Source organism: Zalophus californianus, chromosome 7 (genome assembly GCF_009762305.2).
Source record: "Zalophus californianus isolate mZalCal1 chromosome 7, mZalCal1.pri.v2, whole genome shotgun sequence".
Taxonomy (NCBI): Eukaryota; Metazoa; Chordata; class Mammalia; order Carnivora; family Otariidae; genus Zalophus; species Zalophus californianus.
In genome coordinates, this window is record NC_045601.1 from 131,656,275 (window position 1) to 131,673,673 (window position 17,399).

A 17,399-nucleotide genomic window follows, 5' to 3' on the forward strand; every position below is an offset into this window, starting at 1 on the left:
CTAGAGGCAAAGTATTTTTGGCAAAGATCCTAATTTTGGATCTCTCGAAGCCTTTGTATTGAGAATTCGATATATTTGTCTCTACTTTGTGGGCTGATCTGCGATCTAGAATGTTTAGATATCAATCCTGGTTAATAACACCTAGCACAAACAAAAAAATTCCTTATCGTCTTCTTAAAATCATACATCATCACACTAAATACAGACACAAACTTCTCTGCATTCCACTCTTCCAGAACAGCCCACAAAGTATATTTTGAAATGTATTCATTGCCATCTGTTCATGTGGCATTCACAAATAATGCCATTCTGGCAGACTATATTTACATTTTAATTTCATTATGATTAGAATAATGAGACTATTGATGGTTTCTTCCATTTTTCCCTTTTAAGAGCCTCTTAAATGTGAACTGCTGACCTTTTGTGCATCAATCTGTTTTCACAGAGGGAGTTTGGTGAGCATGCGTTTTTCTGTTCCTGTGAAAGAGGATAGAAAAAAAAATACAGACTCATAAGTTTAAATTCCACTAAAAAAAATCAAATTTTTATAAGTGATTATTTAATTGTCCCAGAACAGTAAAAAGTTCAGCTGGGAAGTGACACGTATTATTATTTTATTGCAACATTCAAAATCTTCCCAAGAGAAAGCATTACTTATTTAAAAATGAAAAGCAGTTGAGGTCTTCAAAATATTTTTATAAAATTTCTGACTAAAGTGTAAGGTGTGCATAAATCATATAATAAACACACACACACACACACACACACACGAAATCCATACATTTAAAGTAGAATTTCTGGGATAAACATTTAAAAAAGAAGGAAGTTTTGGGGCGCCTGGGTGGCTCAGTTGGTTAAGCGACTGCCTTCGGCTCAGGTCATGATCCTGGAGTCCCGGGATCGAGTCCCACATCGGGCTCCCTGCTCAGCAGGGAGTCTGCTTCTCCCTCTGACGTTTCCGCCTCTCATGTGTTCTCTCTCTCTCTCATTCTCGTTCTCTCAAATAATAAATAAAATCTTAAAAAAAAAAAAAATAAAATAAAATAAAAAAGAAGGAAGTTTTGGTTGCGGACATGACCAAGTAACAGGTATTGGATATGTAACTACCTAAGTAGTGAGGGACAAAAGATAGGAAGTAACTGTTTTCACACGTCAGACAATATACCACATAGGTCTGCCCTTCTTAAAAGAAGGAAAACAGGGGTGTGGATACATTCTACATTCACTTTGGCTTTCTGCCTACCGTGCTTTCCAAACTGTAGGACAAGGGAGTTAACCGTGATTGAGAGCAGTGATCTTGCTGGGGGGAGAAAACAGATGTCAAGAGATCAGGGCTGCTGAGACAGCTGTAATTTTTGGAGAAAGGGATCCAGAGAGGAAAAAAAGCTGCACAGAGAAGCATCTCTAGAAACCTGCACGTAGGTTCCTTTCACTTTCACCAAATACGAACCTGCGCATGCTCAGAGAGGAACTCCACGGTCACCTGAAGAGAAGAGCTCCCAAGGGACCAGAGTTGCCCTGGGATGCTGGAGGCTCCACGGTCCAGGGAGGCACCAGCGTTCTGAGCAGAGTGGAGTCATTTCACTGGATATTCTTCCAGGCATTCTGTTGACATCTCAGAAAAGCCACACCTTAAAAGTAGGGCTAACAATGTTGTTAGGGCCGATGTCAGAGAAGTTAGTACCTGTGTTCTTTTCTAGGATTTTTATGGTTTTAAGTCTCACATAGAGGTCTTTAATCCATTTTGAATTTTTCGGTGTGTTTGGTGTAAGAAAGTCGTCTCGTTTCATTCTTTTGAATGTTGCTGTCCAGTTTTCCCAACACCATTTGTTGAAGAGACTTTTTCCCATTGGATATTCTTTCCTGCTTTGTCAAAGAGTAATTGACCATATTATTGTGAGTTTATGTCTGTGTTTTGTATTCTGTTCTGTTGATGTATGTGTCTATTTTTATGCCAGTACCATACTGTTTTGATTACTGCAGCTTTGTAATTTAACTTGAAGTCCAGACTTGTGGTGTCTCCAGCTTTGCTTTTCTGTTTCAAGATTGCTTTGGCTACTCTGGATCTTTTGTGGTTCCATACAACTTTTAGGATCATTTGTTCTAGCTCCGTGAAAGATGCTATTTGTATTTTGATAAGGATTGCTTTGAATGTGCAGATTGCTTTGGGTGGTATAGACATTTTAACAATATTTGTTCTTCCAATCCATGAGCATGGAATGATTTTTCCATTTCTTTGTGTTGTTTTCAATTTTTTTCATCAGTGCTATAGAGTTTTCAGAGTTTAGGTCTTTCACCTTTTGAGGTAGGTTTATTCCTAGGTATCTTGTTATTTTTGGTGCCATTTTAAAGGGGATTGTTTTCTTAATTTCTCTTTCTGCTGCTTCATTATTGGTGTGTAGAAATGAAACAAATTTCCCTGAGGTAAGGGAAACAAAATCAAAAATAAACTATTGGGGCTTCATCAAAATAAAAAGCTGCACAATGAAGGAAACAATCAACAAAACTGAAAGGTAGCCTACGGAATGGGAGAAGATATTTGCAAATGACATATCTGATAAAGGGTTAATATCCAAAATATATAAGGAACTTGTAAAACTCAACACCCCAAAACCAAATAATCCAATTAAGAAATGGGCAGAAGACATGAACAGACATTTTTCCAAAGAAGACATACAGATGGCCAACAGATACATGAATAGATGCTCATCATCACTGATCATCAAGGAAATACAAATCAAAGCTACAATGAGATATCACCTCACACGTGTCGAAGTGGCTGAAATTGACAACTGAAGAAACAACAGGTGTTGGTAAGGATGTGGAGAAAAAGAAAGCCTTGTGCACTGTAGGTGGGAATGCAAACTGGTGCAGCCACTCTGGAAAACAGTATGGAGGTTCCTCAAAAAGTTAAAAATAGGACTGCTCTATGATCTAGCATTGCACTACTGGATATTTACCCAAAGGATACAAAAACACTAATTCAAAGGGATACATGCACTCTGTTTATAGCAGAGTTATCTAGAATAGCAACTGTGGAAACAGCCCAAGTGTCCATCACCTGATGAATGGATAAAGAAGATATAGTATAGGGGCGCCTGGGTGACTCAGTGGGTTAAGCATCTGCCTTCAGCTCAGGTCATGATCCTGGAGTCCTGCATCAGGCTCCCTGCTCAGCAGGGAGTCTGCTTCTCCCTCTGCCTTTCACCTTGCTCATACTCTCTCTCTCTCTCTCTCTCTATATATATATATATGTGTGTGTGTGTGTGTGTGTGTGTGTGTGTGTGTATGTGTGTGTATAAAATAAATAAATAAAATCTTTAGAAAAAGAAGATATGATATATATATAATGAAATATTACTCAGCTATAAAAAAGAATGAAATTTGCAATGACATGGATGGAATTAGAGAGTATAATGCTAAGCAAAATGTCAGTCAGAGAAAAACAAATACCACGTGATTTCACTCACATGTGGAATTTAAGAAACAAAACAAATGAGCAAAGGGGATAAAATGAGAGAGAGAGAGAGAGAGAGAAACCAAGAACAGACTCTTAACTATAGAGAACAATCCGACGGTTACCAGAGGGCAGGTGGGTGGGGGATGGGTGAAACAGGTGAAGGGGATTAAGGAGGGCACTTGTGATGAGCACCAGGTGTTGTATGGAAGTGTTGAATCACTATATTGTACACCTGAAACCAATATTACACTGTATGTTAACAAACTAGAATTTAAATAAAAACCTTAAAAAAAAGCAGAGTCCTTTTTAGTTGTGTTTTTGTGGCACCTAATTCCTTCTAGTCACACTTAACCACAGATAGTTGTTTTTCATTTCTTTATCTGTCTTGTTGGCTTGTTTAGTGTTTTTCTACAGCCCTCCTCAAACTGTAAACTCCTTGAGGTACCATTTCTATTTTATTCTTTGGTCGATCAACACCTATGATAGTCGGTGTTGACACATTCCAACGTGGTTGGAATGGAAACATCTCTTGAATACATTCATTCACTCATGAAAAACCAAAGTTGTATAACAACAGAATAAATGTCTTACGGATTGATATACAAATGTGGCCCCTATTTTTAGTATTTAAAACTCATGATGCCCAATATGTTTTACTTTTTTATACACAGAACTACGTACAGCTGTTATGCTCATTTGTCTTGACAATCTCAGTGTTTCGATAACCAAATCAGAAAAAAAGCACAGAAAAATGTAATTTTAGAAACAACTAGATGGATTAATATGGCAGTAGTAGTTTTAAAAAATTCCCAAGAAGTATAATTGTCAAGTGTGATTCTCAGCCACCTTTTCGTGTAAGAGGAAACTAAGAGGCAAGCTGATGTGTGCAAGATGCGGAGCAGCCACACGTGTTTAAGAGGGCTGTCAGTACACTGGCATCAATTTGTTGAAATATCTTCCATTGTCAACTAATTCCAAAAAACCCAATAAAACATGCACACAAATTGACACTCCATGTCATTTGATTATTTTAGCCAAAGTCCAACACAGTGCACATAGCTACAGGGCTGATGTTTTTAAAAAGATTTTATTTATTTATTTAGAAGAGAGAGAAGGCAAGTACAGTGCATGGGAGAGCAGGAGTGGGGGTGAGGGGTGCAGTAGGGGGAAGGGGCTGAGGGAGAGGGAGAAGCAGACTCCCTGCTGAGCAAGGAGCCCAACATGGGGACTCCAGGGATCATGACCTGAGCTAAAGGCAGATGCTTAACTGAGCGAGCCACACAGGTGCCCCTAAGATTTTATTTTTAAGTAATCTCTGCACCTAGTGTGGGACTCAGACTCACAACTCTGAGATCAAGAGTCACAAGCTCCACAGCTGAGCCAGCCAAGCATCCCCATTGTTTTCATTTTAGGATATTATTCTCTAGTATCTTTCTTTGATTTGCATATGATTTTCATAGATTTTTGGATGTATATGAAATTTTACTCTACGCATTTCACTTAACATGCCATTCTTATATTTTAATTGCTGCAAACTTTCCATAATCATAATTTCACTACGTATTTAATATGTTGCCCAATGAATGTAGTGTGATTTACTTATCTCGTTTCCATTTTGGACTTTGGGGTTGTTTTCACTTTTTGCTTTTATAAATAATCCTGGAGTAAACATTCCATGTGAATATCATGGTCACTATCCCTGGTAATTTCTATAAAACAAATTCCCTATAGGATGATTATAGGATCAAATGGAACGAATATTTTTAATATCACTGACTAACATTGTCAAAGGGTTTTCTCTTCAAAGGATGTGACAATATCAACAATAGTGCATGGGAAACAGTTTACAAGATTTTATTCACAATAGGTGTTGTCATTTAAAAATAAATCACTAATTTAATAGGCGAAATAGCTCCCAATTGTCCTTTTATTTTGCATTTATTTGCTTATTCATGAGATCAAACATTTTCCAATTTGTTTGTTTATCTGATATCTTTTAAGACCAGATTAATCCACTACTTTTTTTTTTTTAATCTTCATGACAAGCTAAGGCACTAAAGATGAAATGCAATGCAGAGCAGAGAGGAGGCAGAAATGGTTAGTGACCCCCTACTAAGGTGATGATTATTTCAAGTGATATTCTCAGGTACATTAATATGCAAATTATGAGACAGAAAGGAAGCAGAAGTCATGAGATTTGAGCTCATAATATAGTAAAAAATCTACTTCAGACTGGCTCAGTTTTAGATCTTAAGGGACTTTTATCTTTTGTTAAAGCTTTACAAACCAAATGCACTGATGTAAAGGAATTGATTTAATATTAAAAGGAAGTATGAACAGCATGAATAGTCGCCCCGTGGTTGGTCTACAGCTGTGCTGGGCAATATGGTAGCATGTGCCTCTCGAACATGTGAAGTGGGGCTAGTCTGAATTGAGATGTACTGTAAATACAAGATAGATGCCTCATTTTGAGTATTTTGCACACACAAAAAGGAATGCAAAATATCTCATTGATAATTTTTAAATTATTTGCATGTTGAAATGCTAATGTTTGGGATATATTAGTTTAAATAAAACATATCATTAGAATAACTTTGCCTGTTTCACTTTTTCTTATTTAAATGTGACCTCTGGAACTCATATCGCATGTAGGCTAACATTGACTGGCACAGGTCTAAAGTATCATTATGATCTCAGATTTTAATAAGGCCAATACAGAATCCAGTGATTTAGCCAGAGATCTAAAAGGGTATATGACTCGAGAAAGAAATAGGATGAACCACATAATTAAATTAAGTGAAGAGAATGGCAGCACATAGACCAATATGGCCAGCCAGGAGGGCTCTGATGAGCTCAGATATTTATTCATAAATTCAGATTTTAAAGGACTTACTACAAAGACAAACATAAAGGAGCAAAACCAGCTAGTGTCATGACTCCTCTATGGAATGAGTCAGATAAAGACAAAGACACTTTGAAAACTATGTCCAGAGCACAAAGAAGAACAAAGAAGGACAGATACTGTGTAGGAATGCAGGCAAAATATCACCATACGAGAGAAGGAAGATAGAATTATGCGGCTCCTATTTTCCTTCTGTCCTCGCTACAAAGAAGAATGATCTTCAGATTGGAAAAGGGAGACAAAATCTCAAGAGGAAAATGGACTCAAGATAGAAGGGAAGACATTCAAGAATATCCAGGTGTTATAAATACACGTTCACATCCAACTGCGGATAACTTTTTATTTCTGGGAGATGAAATCATTGGTAGTCTTTGGCACTTGTTCCAAAACTGAACTCATTTACTTACTAGATTATCAGTTCCATGAGAGCATGGACACGATCTCTTTCATTCACTGCTGTACCCTCAGCGCCTAGAACATTGCCTGGCATATAGTAAGTGCTCAATAAATATATGCAGAAGAAGTGAAGAGACAACATAGAATGGCCAGATAATTGAAATGGGAAAACATCCAGATCTTCAAAATGGGGGAAGTGAGGATTCTGAATTGTAAAGATACCCAAGCATGATGCAAACAAGATGTCAATAGTTTAAAAAATTTTTACAATCGATTAAGAAAAAAATTCACAATATGCCAATGTTCTTCTAGAACTTAAATCTAATTTCATCTACACATTAACACATTTTTTAAATGTTATTATTTTTTTATTTTTTAAGATTTTTTAATTTTAAAGTAATCTCTACATCCAACGTGCGGCTCAAACTTACAACTCCAAGATCAAGAGTCACATGCTCTACCAACCGAGCCAGCCAGGCACCCCTATACAATAACACGATTAATTAGTGTTACACATGTTTTACAGATAAGGAAACTGAAGCCCAAAGAAGTTAAGCAATTTGCCTAGGGTTCATACAGCTGGTAAGCAGAAAAGTTGCCACACAGAATGCATCTGTCTGGCTCCATTATTTACTTATTATTTTCACTCTACTGGTTGTCCTTGGAATGGGAAATCATGGATAACTTCGAGCCAAAATATAAACAATAAGAACGCTTGTGTTAAATTCTCCTAGTTTCCTTTTTAATCAAATTGCTAAATTGATGCCATAGATACCTGGTTTACACATTAAAAACAAAAAACAACAACAACAACAAAAAGCAGTGAAACCCTTATCCCAAATCTGAATATATAAAGAAGTTCCTAGTACAATTTTCTAGCTATTCGGGGTGAAACAGAGGTTCAGAAACTTATCCAAATAGCCAACCATTCGTCTTTGCAGAAGGTTCTCATCCACTGCCATAAACAAAGGGTAATCAGATTTCAGCTGGTCACTTGATAAGGTTGCTTGTAATAGTCTTGCAACTAAGGCAGTTACAACAATTGGTGGTGTGTGGAACCCCTGGTCCCAAGGAGAGTGAATTAATGGGTCGATGTGGAACGAAAGGAAGTCATTTGCGTAGAGCTCTGTTCTTGACCTATGCTAAAAAAATTGGGTCCATGACTTGGAGAAAGTAATAACATTCCCATTTTTAGTTGATCACACAATTTGATACCCACTCCTACACTTGGACAATTATCTTTTCACTCCCGTTTACACAGACCCTCTTAGTCTGCTTCTTCTTCCTCTGGGAGAACAAGAAGGTGATATGAGTGTCATGTCTATGAAAGGTGCGTTATATTTAGACACTTAATCCATGCACCTTTACACAAACCTTAAAATAAATTTTTGGCTCTTCAGCCCTCAAGAAAGAATCAAGAGAATCTTCGTCTGCTCATTCCTATCATTACTCCAAAAGGGACTTTTGGGTGTGGACCATTCTCGGTAGTAAGCTTTCCAGTTCTCCTCTGTGGCCCCTGGTCTCATTCTCTCTATCCTACCACTTTGGAATATCTCTGCTATTCGGCTGTTCTTCCCGCTAATGGGAACTGGCGTTAGAGTGACTTTGGGGTTAGTCGCTGTCCCATTGACACAACTCCCTGCTCCACATTATTCCCCCATCACCACTCGCCACCCCATCACGGCTCTGAAGCTCTCTTTCCATTTCTGACGCAAGGCCTAGTGGAGATATGGGAGGAGCCCTTACTCCATCCATGGTAGAACCCTTTTCCCCGGCTCCCGGGAAAGTACCCTCTCTCTTAGTTAATCTCAAGCTGCCCTGCATGTCACAGTCCATTTATTGCATTTAATTAAGATTTATTTAGCTTTATGCTATGCTAGGAACTGACAAGATAATCAATTCTTTCATTTAAATAAGATTTCTCGAATGCTTATTTTATGCCAGGAACTGAGCTAAGAATGAGGGATAAAAAAATGCATAAAGACATATTCCTTGCCCTTGCAAAACTGTAAAGTTTAGAAAGACAGAGGAAGTAAATCAACCTCAATTCAGGGTAATGGATGCTTAGGTGCTAGTAGTAGTATATACGTAATGCTGGGCTCACTCTGAGAGAGGGTATCTAAATCATCCTGATGCAAGAGTTACACCAGGTGAATTTTCAAGTACAAGTTAGCTGTGTAAATAAAAGAGACGTGGTGTTCCATGGAGAAGCATCAGCATAAATAAGGGCAAGAAGGCCTGACCAGGTGGGGCTTTGGGAACTGCATTCTGTCTGGCGTGGGGAAAGTATAGATGAGGAGGGATGCGGCGGCAAACCAGGTGAGAAAGGTAGGTTGGCTTTGGATCATAAAAGGTCTTAGGCTCTACTTCTTAACACTGTGGGGAGCCGAGGGACTGTTTTAAGCTGGAGTGCAACAGGATCTGATTTGCACTTTGGAAGGACTGCTTCTGGTGGCCACAGAGGATTAAGACGGGTAAGGGAAAAGCCAAGAGGAAGGAAGGACCATTAAGAGGTTAGGTAGTGATAGAAACAGAAACCGGTGAGGGTCTTCACTGGGCTTCTGAAGAAAATATGGGTTTGAGGGTGATTTAGGAGGTAAAATGGAAAGAACTTCATGAAAACGTGTACTTGGGAAGGAGGAAGAGGGGGGAGGTATAGGGAACGTGCGTTTCTGGCTAGAGCTAGAGTTGGTTGGGTGAGGGTGTCCTATGCAGGGAATACCCAAGAAAGGTAGGCGTAGGGGAATGACAGTGGCTTCACTGTTGGAAACACTGAGTTTGAGATGTTTATGAAACGTATAGGAAGGATGTGTATTAGGCAGTTTTCCTAAAGGATCTGAGGCTCCAGAAGAGTGGGTTGTCCAGAGATCATGATACACAGGGCTGTGTGTACATTGTGGCTGAAACCCTGGGTTCTGACCAAATCTCCCAAGAAGCCGGTATAGAGTGCTAAGGACAGAGGACCGAGAATGGAACACTGGAGAAGGTTCATGGTTGGTCTTTGCTGTCTTGCTTTGTTTTGTTCAAATGGAGACTCTTGAAGAATTTTTTTTAATGGAGTAATTTTTTTCAGAGAGGGCACAAAGTAGTCATCCATTTGTTTGTTGGTTCAATATTTACTGGAGGTAAAGCTGGGAACCAAAGATCCCTGCCTTCAACAGCTTCCATGATGGTGGTGACAAGAGAGAGCCAGCAGGAAATAAGTAAATGACAGAGCATGTTAGGGGGTGACAAGCGCTATAGAGAAAAAGAAGTCTTCCTGAGGAGGGCAAGGAGAGCTGGTGCAGAATGACTAAGGAAGAATTCCCTGAGAAAGTAACAACAACTTGGAGGAGATGAAGAGAGCTATACAGCTTTCTGGGGAAAGAATGTTGTAGGCAGGGGAATAGCAAATGCCAATCATCTGAACCTCAGAGAACAGCAGGGAGGCCAGTGTGAAGCAGCAGAATAGTGAGGGCAAGGGTAGCAGGTTAGACCAGAGAAGTACAATGTGGACAAAGCATACAGAGGCCTTTGAAAGAAGCATGGCTTTCTCTCTGAGTAGAAGGGGAACCTACTGGGGAGTTGTGAGCAGAGCATGGACAGGTTCTGACTTGGCTTTTAAAAGATCATTTTGATGGCTGAATTGAAGACAGACTGTTGGAGGCTATATTAGTCAAGGTTCTCCAGAAAAACAGAATCGGTAGGATGTTCATATACATATAATAGGAGAAATTTATTGTAAGGAATTGGCTCATATGATTGTGGGGGCCCACAGGTCCAAAATCTAGAGTTGGCCAGAAGGCTGGAGATGTAGGAAAGAGTTGAAGTTTGAGTATGAAAGCAGTTGGCTGGCAGAATTCCTTCGTCTCTGGAGAAGGTCAGTCTTTTTTTGTAAAGCCTTGAACTGATTAGGTGAGGCCCACCCTACATTACAGAGGGCCACCTTCTTTACTCCAAGTCTACTGATTTAAATGTGAATCTCATCCAAAAAATACTTTCACGGAAAATCTAGAATACTGTTTGACCAAATATGTGGGTACTGTGATCCAGCCAATTTGATGTATAAAATTAACCATCACAGAGTCCAATGGCAGTAGTAAGAAGACCAGTTAAGAGGCTGTTGTATTAACACAGGGAGAGATGATGATGGTTGGCACCAGGATATTACAATAGAGGTTGGAAGAAGTGGTCAAACCTGTATATCTTTGCATGTGGCAGTCACTCCACTGGAGTACAAAGACAACCAGAATTATTCCCTGAGGTCAGAGTCCTCGTAGTTTGTAACAGTTATCAAAACTGTAATCACTTATTGTTCATGGCTCTTCAGATTACTTTATCATCTCCTTGGTTCAAATAATAAAGCTTACTACTAATACAGGATCATACTCAACATCTACAACAGAAAGGCACAGGAAGGAACCTACCAAGAAAAAGGGTGCAGTCTTACCATCCTACTGCATACTTGCTCATAATCCACAATAATCACGAGGAGTACTATGAACTCACGTGGATCCTGCACAGAGTGCCCTGGCAACTAAACAAAACTCAGTCAATTTTGAAGGGTAGGTTAGCGTCCTGATCAGGAGATAACACAGTGTGCCTTATCAGGTCATGGTTAAAGTGATTTTCTCAGCCTTGGCCTCCATCTTTTTAAGTGGGACACTGAGAAGCTAGAGATAACCTACAGAAGAGCAACTTAGATGGGGGGGGAGCTCTTGAAACCAGGCTTAACAAGTAAATTGGAACCATTAACTTAGTGAAGAAAAGATTTATTTATTCATTTCTCCAACAATTTTTTTAAGGCAGCACTTTTGTTTTGTTTTGTTTTTTAAGATTTTATTTATTTATTTTTGTGAGAGAGAGAGAGGGAGGAAGGGAGGGGGAAGGGCAGAGGGAGAAGAAGGCTCCCTGCTGAGCAAGGAGTCCCATGCAGGGCTCCATCACAAGACCCTGGGATCATGACCTGAGCCAAAGGCAGATGCTTAACCGACTGAGCCACCCAGGCGCCCTCTTCAACAAATGTTCTTTTTGCCCCTACTATCTGCCAGATGCCCATTACATGCCTCGCCCAGACTGAGAGACACAAACACAGAAGTTAATACCTAACCACTGATTACATTATTGTTCATCAGACTTTGGGGGCCTTGCAGTTTACACACCTAGAAGAGATGGGTGTCTAGTAGATGGTCCATCAATCTTGGTTGACTCATACAGGCTTTCTCATGGTCTTATCTGAATCTGGGCATTTCCAAACATGTGTGGTTTTGTTTTGTTTTGTTTTTTTCCTTCTAGAAGTTCATTTCTACTCATTTAAATAGAATGATTTACGATTTTTTGAACGTGTAGAAAGCATGGTCTGTAGTACTGGAGACTCCGAAGATGAATAATTTGGATTCCAATGCACATAATTTCAATTTTCACCAATGATTTGGGGAGAATTCCTTAAGAGACTTCCCTAATCATGCATGCTTTCTTCTTCTCTTTTGATCCCCATCCTGTTCTAAACTTTTTATAGGTTGGTTTTATGGCTGTGTGTGGGGGAGGGGGGGTCTCACAAAAATGACACTAAAAGAACCTTTTGCTGACTTGGATGATGAAAGGAAATGGGAAAGAAACCAAATGAGTTCCACCAAAGGTAGTATCCTCCACACTTAAGAAACAATTTTTTCTGTAATTTTTATGATTTAGACAAACACTTTGATCTAAATCTCTATCTTCTAGTATTGCCTAGGTGTAAAAAAAATTTTTTTTAACAATTTTAGGTATTATAGGGGGCAACGTTTATTTTCTACTATCTTCTACTGTAACTAAGTCCATGCTCATTCTGTTCGTCTACAACAGGTCAATAAGTCAAAAGGAAAGATGTCGGGGCAAGGAAAGTGGTTTTACTGGTGAAGCCAGCAAACCGAAGAGGTGGTGGACCATTGCTTCAGCGAACCATCTTCCCTCAGCATGGAATTCAAGCTTCTTTCATGTTAGCCAAAGGGGGAAGCAAGAGGGGGCTGGAGTCCAAAGGTGACTGACATCTGGAGACATCTGAAGAAGGTGGTCTAAATTCTTTGTTCTTAGTCAAGTTGGTCCTTGGGTACAGGATTCTAGTTGTGTCATTCTTCATCTTAAACATTGCATAGTCATTTCTGTATGAACTTTTTTATCTCTCATGGTGACGTAGGTTTCGGGGAAAAAGCAGTTTTTGCAAATCTTAGCTTGTAACATGCCTACGTGCAGGGCTAAGCAGAAGTTGCTAAGCTGTAGGTCACAGCAGCAAGGGAAATGGAACCACTGTGAAGTCAGACATGCTAAGTTTCTCCCTGTCATATTAACATAGAAAATCTTTTCTTCCGTATTTTATTACTTCGAGAGATTTATTCTATTTAATAACTTGCAGTGCATGTCTTATTTTCTTGCTCTGTTTCCGGTAATGCAAGATCATTGATTGTTTTAGGTATTATTGTCGCAGTTCTTAATTATCCCCTGTCATTTACTTAGGAAATTTCTGGATCATTTTTCTTTTGCCCACCTCTTCTTTCTCGCCAAACTTTCCATGTCAGGAGAGTATACTGCAGATCAGTGTTTGTCGAAGAAACAGAGGAGCTGGTAGCTACCCAGAACACACAAATTCATTGTGATGTCAAGTTTAAAAACCTAACCCATGGAAGGTAAATGTATTCTACTCCACAACCTGCATCGAATACAATGGATGCCAAATCTCTCTCTGCCCTCCCTCCAGCCATCCTCTACACTCTGAACCCTGAGTTACAGTCAGAAAAGTTGGAGTTACTAGAAAATTACCTAGAAATCAGAACTCACTCCTCTTTCAGTTTTCTGGAAAATGAAATTATCATCTGGGTACCTTCCCAAATCTATACCGTGAATGTGAGTATGTGCATTTATGAATCGCACCTCCTGTGAAATGTACATGTGTGAACCATGACCACAAAGAGTTGGCTTTCTAGATTCCAAAAAAGGGCATACGTTTTCAGATGTCAAATGCACACTGATGTCAGGCGTCATTAATGGCAGCATATTTCTGCATTTTTGCGGTCCATCTTCCAAACAATCTCATCCAAGAAGCTTCTCCCTCTTGCTCTTGATTTGGGTGGGGAGGGGGCAGAAGGGTCTGACACATGGAGCTTTGGAGCTGGAAATACCCTTATATAGCAGCATTGCTTCACACTCCCTGTGCTAGAAAGATCTGTATGGAATGTGGTGACTCTTCATGCTGATAAGGGCATTCCACCAGGGGAATGCTGGGGGAGGGCTGAGGAAGGATCCCTGCAGCATGATTACCCATCAAACACTGGCTCTGATTTCAGACCAGTGGAGAGTGGCAGCCAGCAGAGTTTTCATTAGTCATAGACACCACGACCTGGGCTTGGCCCATTTTTCTTTTAAACATTTGGAGTTGCAAGCCCAAATGCACTTTCCGTGGGGTGAGTCTGCCCAATGTGCTAGTTTATTATTATAGGGGTGACAGAGGCTCAGAGCTACTCCCAAGCTATTGTTTTCCTTTGCTGAGAACAGCAGGAAGAGACCAAAGGAAAAAAAAAAAAAAAAAAGCCCTTCAGGAAATAATGGATCTAGACTTTTGCCAGCCCATGAGAAAATGAATTGACACCAGGCTGAGCCACCTGCCCAGTGCCACCTGCCACTGAGGACCTGAGAGTGCTTCCGGAGGTGACTGGATGTCGAAGAAGTTTCTCTGCTGATCTTGATGTGACTCTGGCTTAGAAAAGTGGTATTCGGGGATTCAGAGAAAATCCTTTCTCTGCAAAAATGGGTAAATGAAGGAGACAGTCAGGGCGCTCTTCCAAGCAGAGGACCAAACGGGCGAAAAGTAGAGTGGTTTTGTCACGCTGCACCTTTGACATGGGGCACGTCCCGGGGTTCCCGACCGTGGGCTGCTTGTGGACCCAGCCTGGATTTTCGGCTTTGTCACCAGCACCAAGCAAGTTGCCTCCCTTCCCCTTCTCTTTCTCCTTTGCTGTCCTTTCTTCTCCCTTCCCCCCCCCTTCTTCTTCCCTTTCTCACTCTTTCTCCTCTGGCTCTTCTTCCTCAACCCCCAGCTGCTGCCGAGCACTTCCTCTATGCCGGGCACCGTGTCCCAGTACAATCTGGAAAGCCTGATGCATTGTGCATCTCAGTGATGTGCAGTCTCCTAAAGATGAAGAAAAAAAGTCCCCCGGCCAAGATCATCTTGTTCTCCACCCAATCCTGTGCCACTTCCAATGAATTTTGGTTTCTGTATTTAAAAAAAAAATTGCAATTATTATTTATGAAGCATGATCAAGCCTGGTGATAATCACCCAATCCATTGATTTACCTATCTAGTCTCAAAGCACTGGGATTCCGGCAGTGAATAAACAAACAAAGACTCCATCTTCAGAAGCCCTGGGAGTCGGGGAGAGAAACAATAGGCAAACAAACAATAAACATGTTATGTCAGGCAGGGATGAGTGACATGAAGAGAAAGGAAATAGTAGCAGGGGCAGAGAGAGTGGCCAGGTGGACAGATGAGTGTCTTCTGAGCAAAGAGCTGGAGCAAGTCCTGTGGAAGCTGTAATGGGAAGAGCATTACAGCCAGAGGGAACAGCAAAAGGCAAAGGGCTGGGTCAGACAGTGCCCGAGCGTCCGGGAAGAGTGGTTTGGTGGGAGCAGAAGAGATGGGGTAAGTGACCAAAGATGAGGTCCCAAGCTGGCAGGGGTGAGACCTCTGACAGCCTTGGAGGCGGCATCAGGACCCTGGCCTTCCCTCTGAGTCAGATGGGAAGCCAGTCAAATATTTTGAGCAAAGGTAGTGGGGCATGACCTGCTGCACGCAATAGGGGGCCTATCAGACCAGTTTTAATAAGCAGAAGGGGCTCGTCTGATTTAGTCCTTAGGTCTTAGGCCAAGCTACTAATTGTGAAGCGTGCCCCTGCTTCTTGCTAGTTGTGTGACTGAGGGTACATTACTTAACTTCTGTGTGCCCTCTGTGTGGCAACTGTACCTACCCTTTAGGTTTGTCATAAGGATTATGTAAGTTAGTATTTGTAAACTACGTATTTGTTACACATATAAAATAAGTGTCTTTTTAAAGGACCTTTTTTTTTTTTAGTTGCAAGATAGTGAGTTATGACTTACCTTTCAGCAATTAATACCAATAAGTTCCCTAAAGCCACATCTCCCAGATGACCAGGTCAGGCTTTGTATCCAGGTCTGCATGACCCCGAGCTCATTTTACACCATGACACAGTACTTGCCTCTTTCCCTCGCCCCACTCCCACCCCAGCTGCTGGAGCCTTCGACAACGTGATAGTAACACTCTGTGTTGTGGGTTGAATTTTCTCATCCAAATTCATCCAAATTCCTGTATTTAAGTCCTAACCCCCAAATAACTCAGAATGTGACCTTATTTGGACACAGGGTCTTTCCCAAGATCTTCAAATTAAAATAAGGTCACTAAGGTAAGTCCTAATCCAAGATGACTGATGTCCTTATAAAAAATGCAAATTTGGATACAGACACTGTTAGAGGAAAGCATGGCCCTGCCAACACCTCGATTTCAGAATTCTTGCCTGTAGATCTGTGAGAGAAAAAATGTTTGAGTGTTAAGCCACTCAACTACGGCACTTGGTTATTGCTGCCTTAGGAAACCAGTGTGCTGTGTTTTGGTCATCTTTACTGTTTTATACATTCAAATTAGTCTTTGCCAAGTTACTAGCAAAGGTACAGTGCTAGATCCTAGCCTGGATAAGAGGCCCGAGTTTCATGAGACTTCCTTGTTGTCCAAACCCTTAACCCAAGAGGTGAATGAGAAGCTGTAGCAAATCATTTACAGTTAAAAGTGATTGTAAATAGGAGGGATCCCCCTGGTCTCTGAGGTGCACTAATTTTCTCCTGTAATTAACCTGTCAACACCACGTGTTAATAAACCTAGGGGCTTGCCAACGTTGATCACGTAAAATGTGAGGAAATTGGATCCCGTGGAAAAATGTCACATCAAAGTATCAGCAGTATTTTAAAAAAATCTGTTCTGATGCTGCTGATATTTTTAAGGAAGATAGATCATCTCTGATGTGTAGAGATTGCTGGCACTTGGATAATCTGGTAGGGTACCTCACTTGGATTGCCTGTCGTGTGGTTTCATTTCAGCCTGTGATCTTAATTCCTACAAGTGATTGCTGTAACATGCACATCAAAAGGTAATGCATCTGCTGAAGATGGATTTAACCACACTCCACTCTTTATTAAGGAGATCTTGCCAGGGACCGTGTCTTTGTTTGTGTTTTAAACGTCTGTGCGGTACAATGGCACACAAATCCTCCATAAATATAATTTTCATCATTACACTTAATAGTTTCCCTCAACCTTGATCTCTTCCCATAGATTATTTAAATTTCCTAATAATATACCCAAAGACCTATGATTTCCACTTATTTCCTGTAGCCTGTACACTCTTCTAGAAATACTTGGTGAACTGCCCTTAGCCACTGTGAAACAACCTTAGAAGCTGACGGCAGCTACCAACTGAAAGTCTGATCCATTGTCCAGGCATTTCATAACCACTTCGCAGTTAAGAATCTAGATTTAAGGAGCCAGGTGTGGGAGACTACAGATCCTGGTTTGAATTCCGCGATGTCGCCCACTAGCTGTGATTCAGTCTCTCTGGGCTTCACC